Source organism: Podarcis bocagei (assembly GCF_964188305.1).
Source record: "Podarcis bocagei genome assembly, chromosome: 2".
NCBI classification, from domain to species: domain Eukaryota; kingdom Metazoa; phylum Chordata; class Lepidosauria; order Squamata; family Lacertidae; genus Podarcis; species Podarcis bocagei.
Genome location: NC_138126.1, coordinates 21,079,405 through 21,105,911, shown reverse-complemented (window position 1 = coordinate 21,105,911; position 26,507 = coordinate 21,079,405). Strand labels below are relative to the sequence as shown.

Genomic DNA, 26,507 nt, shown 5'->3' with positions numbered 1-26,507 from the left:
AAGCGTTGACCACAAGCAGGGTGCTACATTACAACTTGTCATCATGAATAATTTTAGGTAAAACTTTTGTTGATACAGAACTCATTTTTAGCTTCCAGGAGCAGCTGGTCACTTCTGCTTTATAAAGAAACCCAAATATATTGAAACACTTTACATTAAAACCAAATTTCAGAACAGATACAAACATATTTTTTTTTAAAAAAACACACACCTTTTTTTTTTACTTTACAAACCATTATCTTCTCAATCCAAGATTTGCTTTTCATATGTATAAAAATACTTGGTTAGCAACTATTTACAGAAATTAAAAAAAAGCTACAATAAAAGCATTATCAGCATTTAAAAAGAAATGCTAGTGGTTGTTCAAGGCATTGAGTTATAAATGAAGGCAAAGATCCAACCATTGCTAGGTAGAGCCTGGAGACATAATCCTAGAATCAACCCCTGCCCCCCCCAGCCCGCTTTTGCCTCTAAATGTACTTTGCTATGGCGAAGCGGAGACCCTCGTGAAAAAATCACAGACAGAGGAAGCCTGTGACCGTGGGACTCAGCGGGCACTGTTAGCGCCCCCCCCAAACTGTGAAGGGACCTCGCAAGGGGTTCCGGAGCGGGACGGGGTTGGCGCGGTGCTGTGAGTCGATCACTCTCCGTGGGGTGAAGCCGCTAAGCTGTTGCCGGAGAGCGCTGACCTTTTTCCTGGGACCATTCGGCTCTTAAACAACTACCCGTGAGTAGGTGAAGTTTTACGAACTTGAGATTAATGGGGGGGGGAGTTTGAATTTGGCACTGAATCGGGAAGGTGCAACCAGGAAGTCCGTCTCCCGGCTTTGTTTAAGATTCTAAAGCAAAGACTTTCAATTCTAATGTGCTGGAGAATGGAACTATAAAGATCTAAATCTGAGCATCAAAGAGAAGAATTCCTCCTCAAGTAAAGAGAGGGGGAAGAGGATAAATTTGACTGTTATCCTTTCATCTGTGGATTTACAAAAAAAACCTATTGAACTCCCGGTAATGGGCTGCCAAGCTGTTAGAATTGTCAGGCTGCTTTGAACTGCTACATTGAAACTTGCATTATTTGGAGACATTGTAATTTTGGTAAGATCAACTCTGCAAAAAGTTAAAGGTTTTGGAAGGTTTTCTAAGGACTTGCAACTGTTGTTAATTCTTAAGGGACACTTTGAAAGTTGGGAAAGACTGTGACTTTAAAGATAAACATAGTGTCCCCCTAGAGGAACATTGAAACTGTGCATTTACTGGGGGAATTTTCCATCTCTGACTTTGGGGATTTTCCATGGGAAGAGTTGACCGTGGGACTGACCTTGACTCACAGACAGAAGTGGGATGAGAGGCAGAACAACAAGGTCATCTAAAACCAAAACACAGCAGCCTAGCATAATTTCTCAGCTACGCAGATCATCTGTTCCCAGTCTTTCTGTGGCACAGGAGGAAGAGTTAGATAAAATTAGGCCTAAAGGAATGGCTTCAGGAGAGGATTTTACCTCGGTGTTAAATAAAATTTATGAAAAATTGGATGGCCTAAATAAAAAAAATTTTTTTCTTCCAGTAGCACCTTAAAGACCAACTAAGTTAGTTCTTGGTATGAGCTTTCGTGTGCATGCACACTTCTTCAGATACCCGTATCTGAAGAAGTGTGCATGCACACGAAAGCTCATACCAAGAACTAACTTAGTTGGTCTTTAAGGTGCTACTGGAAGAAAAAATTTTTTTTTATTTTGACTATGGCAGACCAACACGGCTACCTATCTACTACTGGATGGCCTAAGTAAGCAAGTGACTGAACAATCAACTAAAATTGACCAAAACACGGCTAGTATTAATAATTTGAGCCAGCAAGTTAATTTAAACACACAATCTATTGGGAAATTATTGGAAGATACTGCGTCAAACTGTAAAATTGCTGAGGAGGCTAAAGAGAAAGTAGAGGCTGTGCAAGAAGAAATAAAGCCGATGCGTAAACAGATTGGAGAACATCAGGCACTTCTGTCTATGATAGAACTGAAAAATAAAGAGAATAATTTGAGGATCAGGGCAGTACCAGAACTTGAAAAAGAGAATTTAATTGAGTACTTGACACAGGAATTTGCAGAATTTTGGTCTCTGGAAGAGGATAAAGCCTTTAAAATAGTAGGTGCATTCAGACTTGGAAAGGGAGGGAGGAAAATCAAGTCGAGAGACTGCTTGATCTCCCTCAGAACGAAGGAGGAGAGAGATAAGATACTGAGTGTGCACTTTCAGAAGACCTTGGAGATCAAAGACTCAAGAGTGGAAATTTATAAGGATATTCCGAAACATCTACTTGAACTCAGAACTAATTACGGAGATTTAGTGGCCCTATTGAGAAGCAGTAAAATTGTTTTTAGGTGGGAATTCCCCCAGGGGCTGTCTTTTACTTTCAAAGGGAAAAAAGTTAGAATAAGATTAGTTGAAGACAAGGAAAAAAATTTGAGTGATTATGGAGAAGACCTTCAAAAAGGGGATTGAGGAAGAACTAAGAGCCTTAAGATCTGGACCATTAAGCTCTGTACTAGCACCTTTGGGAACTGACAAGTCTGGGAAAGTGATACCACCGTCAAAGGAGGAAGAACTTTTGGGAGCAGTAGGAGGGAAATAGAACTACCACATTATGTCTCTGCAACTATTAAGTTGGAACATTCATGGTTTGAACTCCCCAGAGAAGAGGAGGAAAGTTTTCCATTTATTAAAAAAGGAACAATTGGACTTAATTTGTCTACAGGAAACACGTGTGATTAGGCTACACAGGAAAGTATTGATTAATAAAAGACTGGGCAAGAGTTTATCTCATCGGACAAGGTTAATAAGAGAGGAGTCGTCATTTATGCGAAAGAAAGCCTATCACCAAAATTTATTTTTAAAGATGAACAAGGAAGAATTTTGGCAATTGAAATTCAAGCCCAAGGAGAAAAATTTTTGATTTTAGGAATCTATGCACCAAATGAGGGGAAATCGGAGTTTTACAAGAAGTTGCATGAGACAATGTTGGATTATATGGACTACAACAACATCATCATGATGGGAGATATGAATGGAGTGGTATCCACGAACATGGACAAGGCACAGAAACAGTTTGTAACAAAAGAGGGCAGACTACCGAAAACGTTTTTTGAACTGACTGACAATATGGACTTGATTGATATCTGGAGAACTAAGAACCCCCTAGGAAGAGAAGGTACATTCTTTTCTGAAGCCAAAATGACATGGACTAGAATTGACCAAATATGGATAACTAGAGGACTGGCACCTAAGACAAGAAAGGTGGAAATCTGCCCAAAAACTTGCTCCGACCATAATGCTGTAAAGATGGAAATGAAATTAACTCCAATCGGTTCCTTTAGATGGAAGATGAATGACACCTTACTAAGAGACCAAGAGATTATCAAGAAGGCCCAAAAGACTTTGAGACACTATTTCAAAGTAAACTTGAAAACTACGGTTGAAAGAAGAGTAATCTGGGACGCAAGCAAAGCGGTTATGAGAGGGTTTCTGATTCAACAGAATGCAATAAAAAAGAACTCAAAATGAGAAAAAAGGCAAAATTCTGGAGAAAATAAAAGGAGAGAAGAAATTAAGATCGAAACCAAAGTCACAAGAGATTCTGAGAGAAATTAAGTTATATCAAGTACAATATATGAAACTGATAAATCAGGAAGTAGAATGGAAAATTAAACAGATGAGACAAAAGACATTTGAGTCGGCTAATAAATGTGGAAAACTGCTAGCGTGGCAGTTGAAAAAAAGACAGAAGTTAAATACTATTACAAATCTTGAGATAGAAGGAAAGGACATTCAGAATCCAGTGGAGATTAGAAGGTGCTTCCAGAGATACTTTAAGCAACTTTACACACAAGGGCCACAGAAAGAGACTGACATAGACCAATTTTTAAGAACCAACTGATTACAAAAAATTTCTCAGGAAAAAAGGATAATGCTGAACCACAAAATTACAGAACAGGAGATTGAAGGTGCCATTCAGAATATGCAACTGGGGAAATCTCCAGGGCCAGACGGGTTAACTGCAAAATATTATAAATCTTTGAAAGATTGGTTAATTCAACCATTAAAGCAGGTTTGCAACGAGATTTTGGAGGGGAAGAAGGCGCCTGAGTCGTGGAAATAAGCTCACCTGTGGTGAGTGCCTGAGGGCCCTGCTCTTGCCACTTACCATCTGGCTTGGGGCGGGGCCTGGGGCCTCACAAGGACTGCTCTGCTGCCCAGGAAGACTCCCCTGTGGTGAGTGCCTGAAGGCCCTGCTCTTGCCACTTACCATCTGGCTTGGGGCGGGGCCTGGGGCCTCACAAGGACTGCTCTGCTGCCCAGGAAGACTCCCCTGTGGTGAGTGCCTGAGGGGCCTGCTCTTGCCACTTACCATCTGGCTTGGGGCGGGGCCTGGGGCCTCACAAGGACTGCTCTGCTGCCCAGGAAGACTCCCCTGTGGTGAGTGCCTGAGGGCCCTGCTCTTGCCACTTACCATCTGGCTTGGGGCGGGGCCTGGGGCCTCACAAGGACTGCTCTGCTGCCCAGGAAGACTCCCCTGTGGTGAGTGCCTGAGGGCCCTGCTCCTTCTTGCCACTTACCACCTGGCCTAGGGAGGGCCTGACAGGCCTCACAAGGACTGCTCTGCTGCCCAGGAAGACTCTCCTGCGTGAGTGCCTGAGGGCCCTGCTCCTTCTTGCCACTTACCACCTGGCCTAGGGAGGGCCTGACAGGCCTCACAAGGACTGCTCCTGCCACTTACTATCTGGCCCAGGGTGGGGCCTCACAAGGATGGTTGTTGCCATTGATGCTGCTACTGCCCAGGAGGACCCGGAGGAGTGCAGAGCTCTTTTTAACATGTTTTGTTTTGTTTTTGTTTTTAATATTCCCCTTTCCCTTTCGATTCTATATATGGGGGTGGGATGGATGTTTGGGTGGGCTGGGGAATTTGTTAGATTTTGATGAATTTGTAATTTTTGCAGTTTTTGTTTGTATTGTTTTATTGTTCTGGGTTGTTTTTGTTTTTTTGTTTTTATTGTTTTAAGGTTTTATTGTTTTAGGCTGCGAAAGAATAATATTAATTGCCATCAATGGAGGCCACTATGAGGCCTGGGATTGCTACCGTGGAGGGGCGAGGGAGGTATGGCGGTGGGGGCAGATGTTACAGGCGAAGGGGATCGAGATATGGATACGCTCGTACCCTTTCCAATCTGCGCCCCATCCCAAGGGACGAGGGTAGGGTGAGCAAGGATTACTCACCTCCGTCACTGGTGCTGTGCAATGCCAGGTCTATAGGCAATAAAACCGCCACCCTGCGAGACTTCTTCACCTCGCAGGGGGTTGACCTGGCTTGTGTGACGGAGACCTGGGTGTGCGAAGGGGAAACTGTCACCTTACGAGAGATGGCGCCCCCAGGTTTCTCCGTCCTCCACCAGTCGCGGACTGTGGGCCGGGGGGGAGGGGTGGCATTATTAATCCGGGAAGATTGTCCTTTCAGGGCTCTACCATCGCCATCGATCCCCGGCATCGAATGTGTTGGCCTAGTGTGGGGCTCCGAGGAGAGCTTGGCTGTCTGGCTGGTGTACCGGCCACCTAGCGCACCAGCAGCCACCCTGTCAGGCCTATTGGAGGCGGTGGCCGGCTGGGCCTTGGAGTTCCCTAACCTATTGGTATTGGGGGACTTCAACATCCATGCTGATGCCACTCCCTCCTCACAGGCTCTGGACCTGGTGTCTTCCATGGCGACACTAGGGCTCTCCCAGTTTGTTTCGGGCCCCACACATCAAGCAGGCCACACGCTGGATTTGATCTTTGGCGTCGGTATAGATGTGATCATGTCTCCTTCGACGAAGGTGCCATGGTCTGATCACTACGCTCTGAAAGCCAGGATTGACTTTCCACCCCCACCCTGCTTAGGTGGCGAGCCAATTTGGGCTCGCCCGCAGAGGCTGATGGACCCTGAGAGATTCCGCCAAGCCTTGCGGGACCTTGCTCCCCCTGGCGACTCATTGACTGAGCTTGTTGAGGGCTGGAATGCCCAGCTCCTGGCAGCCATCGATGAGATCGCACCTAAGCGCCCTCTGCGACCCCGCAGAAACCGGGCTCGCTGGTTTACCGAGGAGCTCCGGAAAATGAAGCGGAACCTCAGACGGCTAGAGCGAGTATGGCGGGGTGCCCGTGACGGAGCCTCAAGAACATCTTATAGGGCTTTTATGAAAACCTATGAGATGGCGGTGAAGGCTGCTAAGAAGTCATACTTCTCGGCCTCCATTGCATCCGCTAGCTCTCGCCCAGCGCAATTATTTAGTATAATCAGGTCTTTAACGTCCCTTGAGGGACAGCCAAATTTAAATAACAAATTGACACACGGCTGTGAGGCATTTGCGAGCTTTTTTGCGGAGAAGGTCTTGTCGCTCCGCCATGACCTCCCTGCCAATTTGGATACAATAAAGGAACTGGAGGCCCCTCGACTGTCCTCGGGTCCAGTATTGGACCACTTCGACCAGATATCCCCAGCCGATGTGGACAGACTCCTCCGAGCTGGAAAGCCCACCACCTGTCCTCTCGACCCGTGCCCGTCTTGGCTGATTAGAGCGTGTCCAGACGAGGTGCGGGCCCTCCTGGGGGATATCATCAATTTGTCCCTTGGCACGGGGACATTCCCAGGGGAACTGAAGGAGGCAGTGGTGCGCCCGCTCTTAAAGAAAACATCATTAGATCCTTTAGATCTATCCAATTACTGCCCGGTTTCGAATCTTCCGTTCCTGGGTAAGGTGATTGAGAGAGCGGTTGCTGAACAGCTTGGTGGGTTTCTGGATGAAACATCGGCTCTGGATCCATTCCAGTCCGGCTTCCGCGCTGGTCATGGGACCGAGACGGCTCTGGTCGCCCTAACAGATGACCTTCGTAGACAGCTGGATCGAGGCGGGTCGGGGCTGCTGATTCTTCTAGATCTATCAGCAGCTTTCGACATGGTCGATCACGAACTTCTGGACCACCGCCTTGCCGATGTGGGGATCCAGGGCACAGTCCTTCAATGGCTGCGCTCGTTTCTCTCTGGTCGGGGACAGAGTGTGGCGCTTGGGGGGGGAATTGTCATCGTGCCACCCCTTGGTGTGTGGAGTACCTCAGGGTGCGATACTCTCCCCGATGCTTTTCAACATCTTTATGCGCCCCCTCGCCCAGCTTGTTCGGAGTTTTGGGCTGGGTTGTCATCAGTATGCCGATGACACCCAACTCTATCTGTTGATGGATGGCCATCCTGACTCGGCCCCAGACACACTGACCAGATGTTTGGAAGCTGTGGCTGGATGGTTACGTGGGAGCCGGTTGAAGCTAAATCCTTCGAAGACAGAGGTCCTGTGGCTGGGACGGGGCGATATGGGATTGGGGGGGCAACTCCCATCTCTTGCGGGGGCGCAATTAGTGCCAGCACCGTCCGTTAAGAGTTTGGGTGTAATCTTCGACACCTCCCTTTCCATGGAGGCGCAGATTGCAGCTATAACAAAGGCGGCATTTTTCCATCTCCGCCAAGCTAAGCAGTTGGCTCCTTACCTCTCTCGCCCTGACCTAGCCACTGTGATCCACGCGACGGTCACCTCCAGACTGGATTATTGTAACTCGCTCTACGTGGGGCTGCCCTTGAGACTGACCCAGAAACTCCAGCGGGTGCAGAATGCTGCAGCGAGACTCCTTACGAGGTCTTCGCTGCGAGATCACATTCACCCGGTGCTATACCAGCTGCACTGGCTCCCGGTGGAGTACAGGATCAGGTTTAAGGTGCTGGTTTTAACCTTTAAAGCCCTATATGGCCTAGGACCCTCGTACCTACGGGACCGCCTCTCCTGGTATGCCCCACAGAGAAACCTACGGTCTTCAAATAAAAACCTCTTGAAGGTCCCAGGCCACAGAGAAGTTAGGCTGGCCTCAACTAGAGCCAGGGCTTTTTCGGCTGTGGCTCCGATCTGGTGGAACACTCTGTCACAAGAGACCAGGGCCCTGCGGGACTTGACATCCTTCCGCAGGGCCTGCAAGACAGAGCTGTTCCACCAGGCCTTCGGCCAGGGCACAGCCTGACTCCCTCCCTCGGCAATCTTCGCAGAGCTCTGGCCCAATGGTTGCTAGTGGCTTGAATTAATTAATTTTATAATGAATGATTTTAGAATGTTGTTTATGTTGTACTTTTGTACTGTTTTATTGTTGTTAGCCGCCCTGAGCCCGGCTTCGGCTGGGGAGGGCGGGATATAAATAAAATTTATTATTATTATTATTTATTACACTTATACCGAAAACTGAGTCTGAAAAGACACAACTTAAGAATTACCGCCCCATATCCCTGTTAAATGTGGATTACAAAATTTTTGCTGACATTTTGGCTAATAGATTAAAAAAGGTACTTGTTGAAGAGATACATAAGGACCAAGCTGGCTTTCTCCCAGGTAGACACTTGTCTGACAATACAAGAAATATAATTAACATTTTGGAGAAATTACAAGTGAATATTAATATAAAAGCAGTTTTAATTTTTATTGATGTGGAGAAGGCCTTTGACAATATTTATTGGAAGTTTATGAAGAAAAATCTCCAGGGAATGGGGGTGGGACAAGGGTTTGAAAATGGTATATGTGCAGTTTATTCAGAACAAAAGGCCAAATTGATAGTTAATAATGTGGTGACAGAGGAATTCAAGATAGAAAAAGGAACACGACAGGGTTGCCCTATCTCTCCATTACTTTTTATTTCGGTCCTGGACGTTTTGCTGAACATGATTAGAAGGGACAGTCTGATTAAAGGTATTCAGGTCGGAGTTAAACAATATAAATTGAAAGCTTTTGCAGATGACCTGGTTTTGACGTTACAGGAGCCAGAATCTAGTACGAAAAGGGTATTAGAACTGATTCAAGAATTTGGTCATGTGGCAGGATTTAAGTTGAACAAGTCAAAAACTAAGGTTTTGGAGGAAAATTTAACACCAATGGAAAAAGAAAGGTTTCAGAATGAGACAGGTTTGACTGTGGTTAAGAAAGTGAAATACCTGGGGATTAACATGACAGCAAAAAAAAATGAATTTATTCAAAGACAATTATGAGAAATGTTGGTTAGAAGTTAAAAAAGATTTAGAAGTTTGGTCAAAATTGAAGCTTTCCTTGTTGGGTCGAATTGCAGCTATAAAGATGAATGTTTTGCCAAAAATGTTATTTTTGTTTCAAACTTTGCAGATTGTGGACAAGATGGACTGTTTCAAGAAGTGGCAGAGAGATATTTCTAGATTTGTCTGGCAGGGCAAAAAGCCCAGAATAAAATTTAAAATATGACTGATGCAAAGGAAAGAGGTGGGTTTGCCCTGCCAGACATTAAACTTTACTATGAATCAGCAGCATTCTGCTGGTTGAAAGACTGGCTGCTTCTTGAGAACACAGACATTTTGGACTTAGAAGGATTTAACAACGTTTTTGGGTGGCATGCATATTTGTGGTACGACAAGGTTAAAGCACATAAAGCATTTAAAAACCATATTGTCAGGAAAGCATTGTTTAATGTCTGGATAAGAAACAAAGATCTATTGGAAAACAAAACCCAAGGTGGCTGTCACCTATGGAAGCAAAGGCTTTGAAAAGACTCAATATGGAGGCCAAATGGCCAAAATATTGGGAGATATTAGAACAAGAAGGAGATATATTGAAATTGCAGTTTCAAGAAACTAAAAGACAAAGTGCGAGATTGGTTGCATTATCATCTAATTAGAGAGGCCTATAATTTGTACAAAAAAATGGGCTTCCAGGTGGAAAAATCAAAATTGGAAACAGAACTGTTAGAACCTAAAACTAAGATACTATCAAGAATGTATAACTTGCTGTTAAAATGGAACACACAGGATGAAACGGTTAAATCAGCTATGATTAAATGGGCGCAAGACATTGGTCATAACATCATGTTTGCTGACTGGGAAAAGTTGTGGACCACCGGTATGAAATTTATGGCATGTAATGCCCTAAGAGAGAATATTATGAAAATGATTTACAGGTGGTACATGACCCCAGTCAAGCTTGCAAAAATTTATCATTTGCCTGATAATAAATGTTGGAAATGTAAAGAAACTGAGGGTACATTCTTTCACCTTTGGTGCCTAAAGATTAAGGCTTTCTGGGAAATGATCTATAATGAACTGAAAAAAGTATTTAAATATACCTTCCTTAAGAAACCAGAGGCCTTTCTCCTGGGCATGGTCGGCCAATTGGTGTCAAAGAAAGATAGAACATTTTTTATGTATGCAACAACAGCAGCAAGAATACTCATCGCAAAGTATTGGAAGACACAAGATTTGCCCACCCTGGAAGAATGGCAGATGCAAGTGATGGACTATGTGGAGATGGCAGAAATGACCGGCAGAATCCGAGACCTGGGAGAAGAGTCGGTGGAAGAGGATTGGAAGAAGTTCAAAGTCTACCTGCAGAAACATTGTAAAATTTTTGAATGTTAAAATGATGTTGGATATAAAAATAATATGGCATTAGTGATAAAGTTAAAAAGTGTATGCAAAAATGACTAAAAGAAAAGGGGCGAAAGACTAGAGTAATATTATGTCAAATTTAAATAATATGGCACAAGGGATTAAGTTATAAGGAATAGGTAAGAATCGATTTAAAAAGAGAAGAAAGATAGGAGACATAATAGAGTGAACTATATAATTATAAATGAGATTTGAAAGAGGGTAAGGATTTGCTGAATTTGATTGGCTAAAGAGGAAGTCAAGAAAGAAGGGTTAAACAAGTATGAAGTTAAAAACTGGATTTTTTTCTTTTTTATGTTTTTATTGTCTTTTTGGGGGTATTTTTTCTCTTTTATGTATTATTTTGTATGTCTATTTTCTTTTTCTTTGTTGTATGTATCATAAGTGCTTTTTTTTGTAAAACTTTAATCAACATCTTTCCCCCAAAAAAATCTTTCTCAAGGCCTTGTCTTCTTCAGCCCAGGTAGGCCTTGGAATTCAGAATGCTTTGGAACTGAATTAACGCAACAGAAGCAAGAGGATGGGCAATGAATTCTGATTGCTTGCTTGGAACAGAAATGTATTTGGAAGACACTGTGCTGAAGAGGTATATTTGCAAAAAGCAAAAAAGCCTCACAGCCCACTCCACAAATTAAAGCAATCTTAACAAACTACAGCTCCCAGAATTCTTTGGGGGAAGCCATGACTGTTTAAAGTGGTATAGTGCCCTTGAAGGACAGAGATGCCTTTCTAAATCTTGGTTGCCAACCTCATCTCTGGTGCCAAGCCAGGTCTAGAGGTGTGAGACTGCATGTCTGCTGCCGCAACTGATTCCTGTATAAAATATACACCACGGTTGGGTTGAAACAGCACTCTTTACACTTACCTGGTTTGCACATGATGTTAATGTGCCAAGGGTGGAGAACTTCAGACCCGGGGGGCCAAATGCACATGTGGTCTGTGGTCCTCTGAATTCACTGCTCTGAATCCATGGCTCTGCTTCGCCCCTTAGCAAGCGGGGATGTACCTTTCAACTCTTGACAATGCCTCCTCCCTCTTTGGTAGAAGGCAGATAGTTGTGTGTGTATCAGATATAACTTCCTCTAGAAAGGCAAAAGTTGCGCTCCTTGTTTGACCCACCTTTGCCTCTCTCACCCTGCCCAGCCCTGGCATGTGGCCTCTGGAAGGCGATCCAGGAGGGAATCTGGCCCTTGGTCTGAAAAACAGTGGAAGCTTCCAAACTGACAGTTGTGCAAGAGCATGCAAACCTAAGGCCTGCCCACTGTGAGATTTTGACCAGCTTCTGCTCATCTGAAGCCGAAGCTGATACCGGCCCATCTTATCTTGAGCCCAAACAGCGTAGTCCACACAGCGGAAGGATAAGCAGTATGTGCCACATTCTTAATTTTTTATTTACACTTCTATGCTGAGAGAATACAAACATGCATCTTGCCTCTGCGAGAGCAGAGAAGCAACTCCTCTCGGAAACAAAGAACACCGAGAGAAACAGTGAAAAACAGGAAACCAGTGAACGTCACATCCAGTCTCCCATTCCCGTGGGAACCCAACGGTAACGCTGACTGTGGAATGTAAACAACTGTCTTGTGACAAGCATTTTGCTGCACAGTGAAGGAAGCAGAAACCAACATCCTCCCCTTTCTGTGAACATCACTGGGCAGCGTGTTTGTATAATATCAGTACAAACCCAACTTCTGCACATAGGTACAGTGTTGATCCCTTGACACAATCTTGGACAATACATCAGCAGGAATTTCATTACCTGGCATATAGGACACCGTTATGAGTCCCTTCTGAATACGTTCCCTAGCATGTTGCAGTTTCAATTGCAAATGCTTCGTGCTTTGCTTACAACCTTCAGAATTCAGCAAAGCCAAACATGCTTTATTGTCCTGGTAAACCTGGATTGGACATTTGACAGGAATTTTCATGTCTTTGCACAATTGTAACAACCATTCACAATCTTTAAGTGAATAAGACAGTGCATTCAGTTCAGCTTCACAAGTACTTAAGCTAACTGTTGTTTGCTTCTTGCATGACCAATCAAATAGACCCTGATTGTACATGTAGCAAACTCCAGACGTACTTTTCCTGTCTGTAGTGTCACTTCCAAAACTTGCATCTGCAAATATCTCAAGGCCACCAGACTTCTGATTGTTAAATCTCAGTCTGTAATGCATAGTGCCTTTCAAGTAGCGTGCTATGCGTTTCAGAGCTTTCCAATCCTTAACAGTAGGATTGTTGACTTGTCTGCTTAGCAAATTGCAGCTAACAGCAATGTCAGGTCTTGAACACCTGGCAATGAGGTTTAGTTTGCCTAGCACACTTCTGTACAGTGTAGTGTCAGAAAATGCTTCTTCAGTGTCATCTACCTGATAACCTGTTGTCATCGGTGTGTCTACAGGGTTAGCATCCATCAGGTTTAGTTTGCTTAACACATCAGCAATTTTCCGTGACTGGTGTACTAGAATGTTACCATCTTGATCTCTCTCTATTTCCAGAGATAGGTAGTTGTTTACCTCACCAAGATCTTTCATGTCAAAGTGCTCTTTCAGTTCAACTAGGGCGTTATTGTACATTGTGACATCCTTCCAAAAGAATAAAATATCATCAACATAAAACAAGCAATACAGCTTCTTTTGCCCCTCCTCTTTGACAAATACACACGGATCAGCTTTCCCTTGCTGAAAACCTAGAGAAAACAATACTTCAGTGAGTTTTGTGTGCCAACACCATGCACTTTGAGACCATAAAGGGATTTCTTCAGAGCACAAACAAATCCCTGTTCTACCTGTACGCCATCAGGTGAAAGCATATAAAGAGATTCAGCTAGAGACCTGTACAAAAATGCTGTATTCACATCATGGTGAATAACGTGTAGATTCTCCTCTGCAGCCAGCTTGAGCATAAGCCTAATGCTCTCATACCTCACGGTGGGTGAGTAGGTCTTGTGATAGTCTTCACCTGGTACCTGTGAAAAACCTCTGGCTACCAATCTGGCTTTGTGTCTGACTATCTTGCCATTTTGATCAGTCTTCGCTTTGAAGACCCATGTGCTTCCAAGCGGTTTCATTCCTGGAACTACTGGAACATGCTCCCATGTTTTGTTCCTCTCAAAGGAATCAAGCTCAGCCTTCATGGCATTTAACCATGGCTCAGCATCCTTTGAATCCAAATCCTGGATTTCTTGGAAACTTGAAGGTTCAAATACCTTCTTGGAGCTTTTAACAGCTGCTACTGCTGTCTTAGCAAATTCATCAGCCAATCTCTTTGGAAGTCTGCCTTTTGTGGCTCTTTCTGACCTGTGAATTAGCCGTAGGTCTTCGACACTCTCCTCTTCCTTCTTAGGAGAAAAGTGACCTATTGTGAACAATGGTTCCTCCAATTCTTGATCAGAGCTTTCAGAGGGTCGCATAGAGGCTTTCGCACTCTTGAAATCCTCTGAATCACCCGATTCAGTTTCAGACTCAGAATCAGGACCTTCATCAGTGGGTGTGGGTTGTTGTGGCAGCTGTGGCTGCTGCTGCTGCTTTTGCTGCTGCCTATCCTCAGTCTCATCACTGTCATCAGGATAACATTGGAAAATTCCCACATTCTCCCCCCGCTTGGCATTGTACTCAACACTTCTTGTGAGCCTAATTGTCTTCGAGTCAGTCATCATTCTGTAAGAACCTTTCTGATAACCTAGAAAGATACCATGCAATCCACGCTTGCCTAACTTGGAGCTTTGTGGTGTGTGAACCCACATGTCAGAACCAAAAATTCTCATGTGTTTGATGTATGGCTTCTTGCCAAACATCTTCTCATAGGGGGTACAACCAATCACTGAAGATAACCTGCGATTATAACTAAACAAAACATGAGAGAGATTCGGCCCAATAACTCTCTGGAAGATTGGCATCATGCAGCAAGGTTTTTAACCCTTGAAGCAATGTCTGATTTGCCCTCTCGCAAAGTCCATTCTGCCATGGCGAACGAGGACTAGACAAATCGTGTTGAATTCCTTTCTCAGTCAGAAAAGCTTCAAACTGCTGAGAAGTGAATTCCCCCCCGCAATCAGTGAAAAGAGTCTTTATCTTCTTACCATGCACATTTTCCAACCAAGCACAGAACTCCTTGAACCTTGGAAAAGCCTCTGATTTTTGCTTGAGATTGTACACATAAATATACCTGGAAAATGCATCAATGAGAACCATGAAGTACCTGTTTCCACCCAAAGAGGGCGACAGTGAACCAACTAAATCAGCATGAACAACTTGGAATGGTTCTGTAGCTTGCCTACTAGACACCTTACCTTTCGCAGCCATTTTCACTTTGTTTGCTGCGCATGCCTTACACTTCATGTGGTACCTGCAGGGTTTAATAGTCATACCTTCAACCAAGGCAGGCATTTTAGATACTGCCTCAAAATGCAAATGACCAAATTTCCTGTGAAAATCATGAATACATCTTGCATGCATGTTGTTCTGGACACCGGACCTTTGCCTTTTCCTTTTCCACGCGATGAGCTTTCGCTGCGCTGCTCTGTCTTGGCCCTAGGAAATCTGCATTCCCTCTTCATATGGCCTAGATGTCCACACGAGTAGCATTTCACTGCCTTCAAAGCTTTGGCGCCATCTGGTGGTTCCACTGCATTCTGGGATGACGTCTGTGAAGACTCCCCCTTACCGATGCAGCTAGCACCCCGGCGGTCTGCTTCATTCAGAATCACGGCAGTAACATGGGCTACTGTGAGCTGAGCAGTTGGCTGAACAGCAATCTGAGTGGCAACGGACTCCCAACTTGAACCCAAAGAATGTAGTATCATGAAGGAATACACAGCCTCTGGAAAGGTGAGTCCTCTCTGTTGCAGCTCATGTCTCAGATTCTGCATCTCCATCAGATGTGTACGCACATCTGCACCTTCAGCAAGTGCCATATCATGCAGCTTGGCATAGTAGAACAAAGAAGCACCAGCTTCTGTTCTCAAATGAGAATCTTTCAAAGTGTCCCAAATTTCTCTGGCTGAGGTCTTGCCACGCAACAGACAGAGCTCTTCTGGGGAGACTATCAATGTAAGTGTTCCCCTTGCTTTGGAATCCTTAGCTGCCCATTCATCTGTTATTGGAGCTTTGGAATCCCGAAAGCATCTGCCAGCCTTTCATTAGCCATCTCTGCTGCTTTAAATCAAGCTGTGTCTGTGTCTACTGCAGCTTCATTCCAAAAGCACTTTTAAAAAGGTACTTTCGGTTTTTCAAGCCTCCCAAGCCTGTGAGCCTGTGCCACGGCAAATGGCTTTAAAAGTTCAAAGTCCAGCCATAAAGCCATTAATTAGGAGCTGGCAGGTTGCCTGGAGCATGATCACATACCTCTCATCAATCATCTTGACGCACAGAGCAGATAACGTCCGATCCGTCCCTCTGCATTCCGATTCCGTTTTTCTGGGCCCATAACCAAAAATATGAGATTTTGACCAGCTTCTGCTCATCTGAAGCTGAAGCTGATACCGGCCCATCTTATCTTGAGCCCAAACAGCGTAGTCCACACAGCAGAACGATAAGCAGTATGTGCCACATTCTTAATTTTTTATTTACACTTCTATGCTGAGAGAATACAAACATGCATCTTGCCTCTGCGAGAGCAGTGAAGCAACTCCTCTCGGAAACAAAGAACACCGAGAGAAACAGTGAAAAACAGGAAACCAGTGAACGTCACATCCAGTCTCCCATTCCCGTGGGAACCCAACAGTAACGCTGACTGTGGAATGTAAACAACTGTCTTGTGACAAGCATTTTGCTGCACAGTGAAGGAAGCAGAAACCAACATCCACATCCCACTGAACTATGCTAGGCCATGACTTCTGTCATTCCTGGCCATTGGCCACCCCAGTAGGGGCTAATGGGAGTTGGAGTTAAGGAATGGTTGAGGGAACTATGGATATACTATGAAAAAAAGCAAGACTTTTAGAGAGATGTTATCACAGCTGTAGGGCATGTGCACATTTCCCTTCCCTTTGATGGGATCTCAGCACTCGAGATGCTGCTTAGATTTGTTTATCACCCATCTGTTGGTTTCTGCTTCCTTCACTGTGCAGCGAAGTGCTTGTCACGGGACAATGTTTTGCATTCCACAGTCAGAGTACTGTTGGGTTTCCCACGGGAATGGGAGACTGGATGTGACGTACACTGGTTTCCTGTTTTTCACAGTTCTCTCGGTGTTTCCGAGGAGAGAAGAGTTGCTTCTCTGCTCTCGCAGAGGCCAGGTGCATGTTTGTAATCTCTCAGCATTGAAGTGTAAATAAAGTAAAGTATGTGGCACGTACTGCTCATCATTCCGCTGTGCAGAAGAGTCTGCAAATACAACACCATCACCCCCCTCCCATTTGCTAGTGGATTCATTGCTACAGAGTTCTTGTGTATATGGTTGCATACAGGTACTAGTGGCAGTGTTGATTGTCTTCCCCCCCAACCCACCCATGCAATTATGGTGGTTTTTTAAAAAAGAAAAGGGGGTCTTTTTCCAGGGGTACTCAAGGTTACGCAGTACTGGAACCTCTTTTCCCCAAACTGTTCAAAGTCTGACACTTACTGTAACAATTTCATGGTGATTACCAGCTCCATATTTGCTTTAAAAAGAAAGCACTGAAAATAGGGGTTGCTTTTTAAATTTATTGCTTTGTTTGTCATGATTGAAAGCAAAGAACTTCCCCTCTCTCCTTACAAATTAAAACTGCCTTCCACTTTTTTTCAGTATTTCCTGTGAAGAAAATTGCTTTCACATCCGTAGCAGGCATCTAAAGTACATGGTTCCCCCCCCCCAAAGATTCATGGGAGTGGTCGAATGGGAGGTATTCTTTGACAGGGCGTCTGTCTTGCTGCTGCTGCATGTCACTGTTGACTGTTTCTGTGTGTCTGCAAGGAGAATACAGGACACAGGGTGTTATGAAGGTGCAATAAGCCAGACAGAGAGTGGTCCCTCCCTATAATGTAAATAGAGAGACTTCTTTTCAGGAGATTTCTGTATGAAGAACACTTTGCTGAGGTGGAAGTGGGGACTAAGTGAGGCTGGAGTGGAACCATGTTTGCATGAACATGAGAATGTAAAATATGCTCTCCATTTAAATATTTATTAAAATAATTGATTCATTTACTCAGAAGAGTTATTAGACTTTTTTTGCTGAAAGCTGCTTCCTACATTGTAAGAGTGGGTCATGAGACCCTTGATCCCTCCTCGAAATACAATCTGAATCAAATGGGTGAGGCAGTGAAGAGTTTATTGATTACAATACGTTCTTGCAAGAGGGCGGGGTCCACAGTAGCTGATGTTCCCTCTACTCGGAGCCCAGCTTCCCTCCCTCGTCTCCCCATTGGCTGGTCCTGCAAGGTTTTCCTTCCCCCAGTTATCAAAGGAAAGGAAAGAGGCTGGGGGGGGGGGAAGAAACTTCTCCTTCCTCGCTAGAGTCACCTGACTTCCAGCTTCACCAGCGGAGATAAAAGGAGGGAGGGAAGCAAAGGAGGGAGGGAAGGGGGCTGCTTCGTCCTAATTGTTGTTGTTTAGGCGTGTCCGACTCTTTGTGGCCCCATGGACCAGAGCATGTCCTAATTAAGCCTCCTAATTAAACAGTGTCACTCCCTGCCTCCCTGGCGAGGCTCCCATTCCCGCCCCCGTTGTCCAGGGTCGCTGCATCTGCCGCCGCCCTCAGATTTCGGGTGAGTGCAAAGCCAGCAGCGGGGAAGGAGGGAAGGGCCTTTGCAACTGGTGGGGGGTCCAGGATGAGAAGCCCCGGGACGGGGAGAAGAAGAGAAGGGAGGAAAGGGAGCACTTTCTCTTAATGGGGTCTGGAAGGTGGAGGTGGGGAGGGGTTTCCACTGTGGAAAGAGAGAAGCTTCCTTCTGCCCGGATCTGGTGCAAAGGGAGTTGCAGGGAAGGAGGCGGGAAAGGGGAGAGGGTTGGGCATTGTTGGGCAGGTTAAGAATAATAATAATAATAAATAAGAATAATAATAATACCTGCCCATCTGGCTGGGTTTCCCTAGCCACTCTGTGCGGCTTACAACATAGATAAACCATAATAAAACATCAAATGTTAAAAATTTCCCAATACAGTGGTGCCTTGCAAGACGAAATTAATCCGTTCCACGAGTCTCTTTGTCTTGCAGTTTTTTCGTCTTGCGAAGCGCCGCTATTAGCGGCTTAGCGCTATTAGCGGCTTAGTGGCTATTAGCGGCTTAGAAAAAGGGGGAAAAAAGGAAAAAAACTCGCAAGAACTCGCAAGACGTTTTCGTCTTGCAAAGCAAGCCCATAGGGAAATTCGTCTTGCGAAGCACCTCAAAAACGGAAAAACCCTTTCGTCTAGTGAGTTTTTCGTCTTGCGAGGCATTCGTCTTGCGGGGCACCCCTGTACAGAGCTGCCTCCAGATGTCTTCTAAAAGTCAGATAGTTGTTTATTTATTTGAAATTGGAAGGGAGGGCGCCACCAGCGAGAAGACCCTCTGCCTGGTTCCCTGTAACTTCGCTTCTTGCAGGGAGGGAACTGGCAGAAGACCCTCGGAAGTGAACCTCAATGTACAGCCTTCCTTCCTTCCTTCCTTCCTTCCTTCCTTCCTTCCTTCTCTTTAGGCACCAGGCAAAAGCATTCCTCTTCTCCCAGACATTGGGCTCATTAAACAATCTATGGCCTTCACACCTGCAATTGTACGTGCCTAAGGGGGCAGTTGTCATTTTTTATTTCTTACTGTGCTGTGCATCTCTGATTTTCTATTGTAAGCTGCCCTGTGATCTTCGGAGGAAGGGCAGTATAGAAATGTAAAGAATAGCAGTAAAAATAGGAAGCCCTGTTGTGTTCAAGCGGGTGGTTGGGACAGAGTCTCTGATTAGCATGCATAGCCCTGTTGTGTTCAAGGGGGTGGTTGGGACAGAGTCTCTGATTAGCATGCATAGCAGGTTAGGCTAAGGAGGGAATAATAATAATAATAATAATAATAATAATAATAATAATAATAATAATAATAATAATAATAATAATAATAATAATTCATTACTTGCACCCTGCTCATGTGACTGGGTTCCTCGGCCACTCTGGAAGGCTTCCAACAAAATAAAAAACACCGAAAACATTGAATACTTCCCTGTACAGGGCTGCCTTCAGAAGTCTTCCATTTTGTAGAAATGGCCTTCAATATTAAAGAAATGCCCTCTTTAAGTAATCACGTGATGTAAACATGTACACTAGTGGTCAAAATTGTGGAAACCTTTTGGAAAAGTGTATTTCTGAGGTTTGATGACTCCTAACACCACTTTTTTTTTGTAATACCATAAAACTATATATCAATGGAAATATAATTTAATGAAAAATGTAATGCAATAACTTTTATGAAGGATTATTTATTACAACAGCAGTCATAAAGAAGAAACGTGAAATGCATACAACAAAAGAGATATACCAAAATTCTCACCCTGTCAGTTAATACTTAGCTGGGTAACCTTTAGCCTTCCATGGAGTAAAGTAAGCTTTTTAGTTCTGCAGCTGTAATAATGTGAAACTAAGATTAAATTATTTCCCTTATTAATTGGGTTTTATTGCTGGGCTGCTTCTGACTAACAAGTTTCTTTAGTCAGCTCCATAGATTTTTGATTGAGTTAAGGTCTGGGCTATGTATTTTGGGGCATTTACTTTCCCATTAATGACTCAAATTTTGTCCACACCTCGTGCTGTCATACAGCCCCAGATCATAGCACTGACTTGGTGTTTCACGGAAGGTGCAATGTAAATAGGATGTAAATCTCCTCCAATTCTCCTCACGTATTTCATGGCATCACTACCAAGCGAGATTTTGGTCTCCTCACTCCAAATAACACTGTCCCATTGTTCTGCTGTCCAGTTAACATGGGTTTAGCCCAGTCTGATTTTGTAGTGACTGCGTCTCCTTATACCTCTTCCAAAATTTAGAAATGTCCCCTTTGGTTAAGTTTCTGCCAATTTTTCTTCTAATATCTTCATAACTGTAGCCTTGTTCACTTAATAGTACTATTTTACATCCCTTTCTAGGTGACCAGTCAACTCTTTGCACCATTTATTTAATTTTATTACGTTTTACAAGCTCACTAAATGAAAAAAAACCTCAACCAACTTGATAGCAATCGCACAACACATTTTTAAAAAATATATTTTTATTGAATTTTCAAATTATAACAACAAATTTCCACAAATCTTAATTGAACAATTTCTATATCCGTATTTCTCCCCTCCCTCCTCTTTGGCTTCCCCCATTTTTCCGTATTGATTTATTACACAAATTCTATACTCTGCTGATTTTGCGTCTTATATAGTTGACAAAACCTGCCAATGAGTCCATATCTTTATACAGTGGTGCCTCGCAAGACATAATTAATTCGTTCCACAAGTCTTTTCGTCTTGCGAGTTTTTCGTCTTGCGAAGCACGGTTTCCCATAGGAATGCATTGAAAATCAATCAATGCGTTCCTATGGAAACCGCCTTCAGACCAGGTCTGGGGACAGTCTGTCCCCCGACCTCTTCTGAAGGCCGGCGGGGGGCGAAAGTCTGCTTCCCCCCCGCCTGCCTTCCCGGGACAGCGGAGACTTCTCCGCTGTCCCGGGGTGATATTAAAATGCAGGCAGGCAGCAGCGAAGGCTTCGCTGCCGTCCCCCAGCATTTTTAAAGCCCCCGGGACAGCGGAGACTTCTCCGCTGTCCCGGGGCGATTTAAAAATGCTGGCGGGCGGCAGCGAACCCTTTGCTGCCGCCCGCCAGCGAACCCTTCGCTGCCGCCCGCCAGCATTTTAAAAACCCCGGGACAGCGGAGGACTTCTCCGCTGTACGGGGCGATCTTAAAATGCTGGCGGGCGGCAGCGCTGCCGCCCGCCAGCATTTTAAAATCGACCCGGGGCAGCGGAGGAATTCTCCGCTGTCCCGGGGCGATTTAAAAGCCCCCGGGAAGGCAGGCAGGGGGGACAAAGACTTTTGCCCCCCACCGGCCTTCAGAAGAGGTCCAGGACCTCTTCTGAAGACGGGCGGGGGGCAAAAGTCTTTGCTCCCCCCCGCCTGCCTTCAAAAGCCGTCCGGGAAAGCGGAGAAACGCGCTGCGCTTCTCCGCTCTCCCGGAAAGGCAGGAAGGGGGGAGCAAAGACTTTGGCCCCCCGCCGGCCTTCAGAAGAGGTCCAGGACCTCTTCTGAAGGCTGGCGGGGGGCCAAAGTCTTTGTCCCCCCTGCCTGCCTTCCCGGGGGCTTTTAAATCGCCCCGGGACAGCGGAGAATTCCTCCGCTGTCCCGGGGCGATTTTAAAATGCTACCGGACGGCTTTTGAAGGCAGGCGGGGGGAGCAAAGACTTTTGCCCCCCGCCCACCTTCAGAAGAGGTCCAGAGGGCTCTCCAAGCTGCGGATAGCAGCCTGCTGCCCCGCGTGAGGGGCGCTCTTAAGCAGATCCCAGCAAGGGGACAAAGAACCTGCCTTCTAGGAATGGCGGTGCTCCCAATGAAAAGGTCCAGTCCCTCACATCCCTAGTCACCCTGTCACTTCTGCGTCTCGTAATCTGAGCTAGTTCCCTCTGTACTTTCTGTCCTGCCACTTTCGCTGCTCTCCTTGACCTTGGGGAGAGCGGATGGATGCTTTCCAGAGACAGTGAATCTGTTAACTCTCCCCCCCCTCCAGAGTTTCTTCTGCAAGCTGTTCCCCATCCAGTATTTCCCAGCTTCTGCCTTCTGAACTATGTTCCTCTGCAAATCACTTTTCCAAATCTATACAGTCCTCCTGCTCCTGGGAAGAATCCGGGGAGGGGGTGCTTTTTCTGTGCAAGGCTAGTTCGTGTTTCTCCCGAGTATGCGCCTGTAATCAGTGAGCGTGCATTTAGCAGGAGAGCATCCCTTTGTCTCGGCGTTTAAGATGCTTCAGGAGGCCGTAGAGCGAAGCATGTGTATCGCACATGAACTGTGAGAGCAATGCTGGAGGAATAGCAAATGACTGTCAGGGTGCTTAAAAGGAGCCTGTCGTTTCGTGAGAGGGGGTGGGGGAGGAGAGTTTTAGTGACGCTGAACAGGAAGAGCCAAGCGCACCTATAGGATACATGTGCTTGCTACTCTTGAGTTTGAAGATGGGCAGTGGGAGTGGCACAGGCTTTTGCTGAAAGTAGATCTAGGGAAGATTAAGTTAATTGCAACCTTAAACACACTTGGGTCCCATTAAAGAGGCTGCTCATGAGGCCGGAGGAACATCGCCCGGCTGTGAGGTGTAAAGTCCACCACTCCCTGCAAGGTCTTTCCCACATGGCCTAGGGGACGGGGCCCAGACTCACCCAGCTCTACTATGTTAAATATCAATTCTGTGGTTGACCTTTGTACTGTTTTATTTTGAAATCTTTAAGATAATATTTTTGTTTTCTGTTATGTTGCTTTGACTGTATATTCTATATTTCACATTTTTCAGGTTGTTTTATTTATGTTTTATTGATTTAATGTGCTGTGAACCGCTTTGAGGTTTTTCTTGAAAATATAAAGTGGAATAGAAATTCCTGTATGGCCAAGGTTGATGGGGGTTGTAGTTCAAAAGCTCAAGGGTGGAAAATCTCACGTTTCTTACAACTTTTCATTATGAATAATTATAGGTAAAACTTTTGTTGATATAGAGCTCATTTTTGGGCTTCCAGGAACAGCTAGTCACTTCTGCTTTATAAACAAACCCAAATATATTGACACACTTTACTTTAAAAGCAGATTTCAGAACAGAGATAAACAAAACCTTTTTAAAAATCTTTTTACTTTACAAACCATAATTTTGTCAATCCAAGATCTGCTCTTCATATGTATAAAAATACTTTGTTAACAATGAGATACCAAAATAATAATAATAAATCTGCAATAAGACATTATCAGCATTTAAAAAGAAATGCCAGTGGGATGTTCAAGGCATTGAGTTACAAATTAAGGCAAAGATCAACCATTGCTAGGTAGACCCAGGAGACTTAATCCTAGAATCAACCCCTGCCCCCCACAGCCTGCTTTTGCCTGTAAATGTATTTGATTCAAAGGTCACATAAATCATCATGATTTTTTCCTCATTGATTCTGATGGGCGGGAGGGAGTTAAAAGTCACCCCATGGAGGTATATATGGGTCTGAGTGGCAGGTGATCCACTGCCAGACCGCCATCTTGACAAGAATCTTTCTCAAGGCCTTGTCTTCAAGAGGACAGGCAATGAATTCTGATTGCCTGCTTGGAACAGAAATGTATTTGGGAGACACCGCTGAAGAGAAAAAGGGAAAAAACTCACAGCCCACTCTACAAATTATCCAGGCTGCTATGCATTTTCCCACCTTCCCTTGAAACAGCCTTGCCCTACAATGCTGTGTCACAAGCTGCCCTTGGGAATGGTCCCACATCTCAGAAGGTAGGCAGTGGGGACGAGTGCTGTGTTTCCCTGGGAGGAACACAATGGCACTGGAGGCTGCTGAGCAAAATGGCCCCCGTGGACTCCATTGTGTGTGTTCCCACTTACCTCCTGATTGCTTGCCTTCTCCCTCGAGGGCCACATCCACACCACATTTAAATCAGTCTAGTACCCCTTCAGTCAGTCATGGCTTCCCCCAAAGCATTCTGGGAGTTGTAGTTTGCTGAGAGGAGACTCCCTGTTCCCCTCCCAGAGAGATAATACGTAGAGTGGCTTCACTGCCTATTCCTTGTCACAGAGAACTTGGTGAATTGTAACTCTTTGAGGGAAATAAGGGTTTTAAGGGTTGCCATGGTTGAAGACTTGATTTCCTCTTCTCTTCTCTCCCCCCCTCCAGCAATATAGCTTCTATAGTTTCTATAGACTACATATGGTAGAGATATTTAAAATGAGAGTCCTCATAAGGACTCTTTTTTGCTCTTCAAAATATGGCAACCATACCTAACAGCTCCAAGCAACCTTAACAAACTACAGCTCCCAGAATTCTTTGGGGGAAGCCATGACTGTTTAAAGTAGTATACAGTGGTACCACTTGCCCCCTTGAACCGTGCCCGTCCTGGCTGATTAGAGCATGTCCAGACGAGGTGCGGGCCCCCCTGGATGAGATCATTAATCAGTCCCTTGGTATGTGGACTTTCCCAGGGGAGTTGAAGGAAGCAGTGGTGCATCTATTCTTAAATAAAACATCTCTAGATCCTTTAGATCTATCCAATTACCACCCGGTTTCGAATCTTCCATACCTGTGTAAGATAATTGAGAGAGTACCGTATTTTTCGCTCTATAACACGCACCCGACCATAACACGCACATAGTTTTTAGAGGAGGAAAATAAGAAAAAAAATATTCTAAACGAAACAGTGGATGTATGATTTTTGTGGTTCATGCTGTGGCCACAGACATGTGATCTGACAGTGAGTTTGGGGTAGCCCAGTGCAAAAATCCCAAGGATCCATGTGGATCCATGCTTTGTAACCACGTTTTTGCACCACTGCGGCCCCAGGCAACAGTGAGTGTGTGATTTTTTTGGTGCAAGCTGTAGCCATGGACATGCTATGTGATCTGATGGTGAATTTGGGGTGACCCAGTGCAAAAGTCCTGAGGATCCATGTGGATCTGTGTTTTGTAACCACGTTTTAAGTGGGGAGGGAAGGAAAAGCACTCAAGGGACAAGGAACACGCGTGGGGTGGGTGGAGAAGGATGCTGTTAATGATGCAGAAGAGGGGTATAAGGGGAGAAGGCTCCTCTCCTCTCCTGCTTTGCTCCTTTAAAGGCTCTGCTTCTCTCCCTCCTCCCCAGCTCGCTGGAAAACTTTGCTATTTAGCCAGCTGAATGGGGAGGAGAGAGGGACAGAGAGCCTGCTTGCGAAAAACTTTGCTGCTATTTAGCAAACTGTTCTCTCCCTCCTCCCCGGCTTGCTGAAAAAAAAGCTCCGGAATTGTGTAAGCGGCTCCTCTCCTCTCCCGCTTTGCTCCTTTAAAGCAAGCAGGCTCTCTGTCCCTCTCTCCTCCCCACTCAAGGGCTCTTCTCCCGCTTTGCTGTTTCAAAGCGAGCCACGGAGGAGGGAAGGAAGGGGAACCATGAATCCTCTGCTCACGACTGCAGCAGATCCCCCCGCCATCCATAGGCATTAGCTCCATAACACGTACAGACATTTCCCTTTACTTTCTAGGAGGAAAAAAGTGAGTGTTATGGTGCAAAAAATACGGTAGTTGCCGAACAGCTTGGTAGGTTTATGGATGAAACATAGGCTCTGGACCCATTTTAGTCCGTCTTTCACCCTGGTTACAGCACCGAGACAGCTTTGGTTGCCCTAACATGATCTCCATTGACAGCTGGGTCGAGCTGGGTCGGGCCTGCTGATTCTCTTAGCCTTCGGCATGATCAATCACGAACCTTTGGACCACCGCCTTTCCGACGTAGGGATTCAGAGCACAGTCCAACAATGGCTGCGCTCCTTTATCTCAGGTCGGGGACAGAGGGTGGCGCTAGGGAGGGAGTGGTCACTGCGGCACTCCTTGGTGTGTGGAGTCCCACAGGGTGCAATCCTTTCCCTGATGCTTTTTAATATCTTTTATGTGCCCCCTTACCCAGATTGTCCAGAGCTTTGGGCTGGGTTGTCATCAATATGCTTTTGACAGCCAGCTTTATCTGTTGATGGACGGCCGCCCTGACTTGGCCCCGGACACACTGACTAGATGCTTGGAAGCTGTGGCTGGATGGCTGCGTGGGAGGCGTTTGAAGTTAAATCCTTCGAAGACAGAGGTCTTCTGGCTGGGTCGGGACAACATAGGGTTGGGGTCCCAACTCCCATCTCTTGCAGGGGCTCAATTAGTGCCAGCACCTTCTCTCAAGAGATTGGGTGTAACCTTTGACGCCTCCCTTTCCATAGAGGTGCAGGTTAAAACCACAGCAAAGGTATCATTTTTCCATCTCCGTCGTATTAAGCAGTTGGTCCCTTACCTTTCTCGCCCTGATCTGGCCACAGTGATCCATGCAACAGTCACCCGGTGGAGTACAGGGTCAGGTTTAAGGTGTTTTATGGGCTAATAG

General features: G+C 45.3%; 4 protein-coding genes across 7 annotated transcripts in view; all 4 read left to right on the top strand.

Annotated features, from left to right (window-relative positions):
- LOC308580960 (uncharacterized protein) overlaps window positions 1–290 on the top strand; it is a 65,136-nt gene extending 64,846 nt beyond the window's left edge. Inside the window, exon 3 of the mRNA XM_081183312.1 lies at window positions 58–290. The gene's annotated coding sequence lies outside the window, so the exon portion shown is untranslated. The remainder of the gene's footprint in view (window positions 1–57) is intronic.
- LOC308580735 (uncharacterized protein) overlaps window positions 1–23,020 on the top strand; it is a 250,451-nt gene extending 227,431 nt beyond the window's left edge. For all 4 annotated transcript variants that reach the window (XM_081182848.1, XM_081182852.1, XM_081182851.1 and 1 more), the window contains one exon: window positions 21,997–23,020. The gene's annotated coding sequence lies outside the window, so the exon portion shown is untranslated. The remainder of the gene's footprint in view (window positions 1–21,996) is intronic.
- LOC308579677 (uncharacterized protein) overlaps window positions 1–26,507 on the top strand; it is a gene marked incomplete at its 3' end in the record, with an annotated part of 117,101 nt that overhangs the window by 18,763 nt on the left and 71,831 nt on the right. The window lies entirely within an intron of this gene.
- The window catches only part of LOC308579786 (uncharacterized protein), a gene marked incomplete at its 3' end in the record, with an annotated part of 112,493 nt that continues 109,158 nt past the window's right edge, over window positions 23,173–26,507 (top strand). The window contains exon 1 of the mRNA XM_081180719.1: window positions 23,173–26,488. The remainder of the gene's footprint in view (window positions 26,489–26,507) is intronic.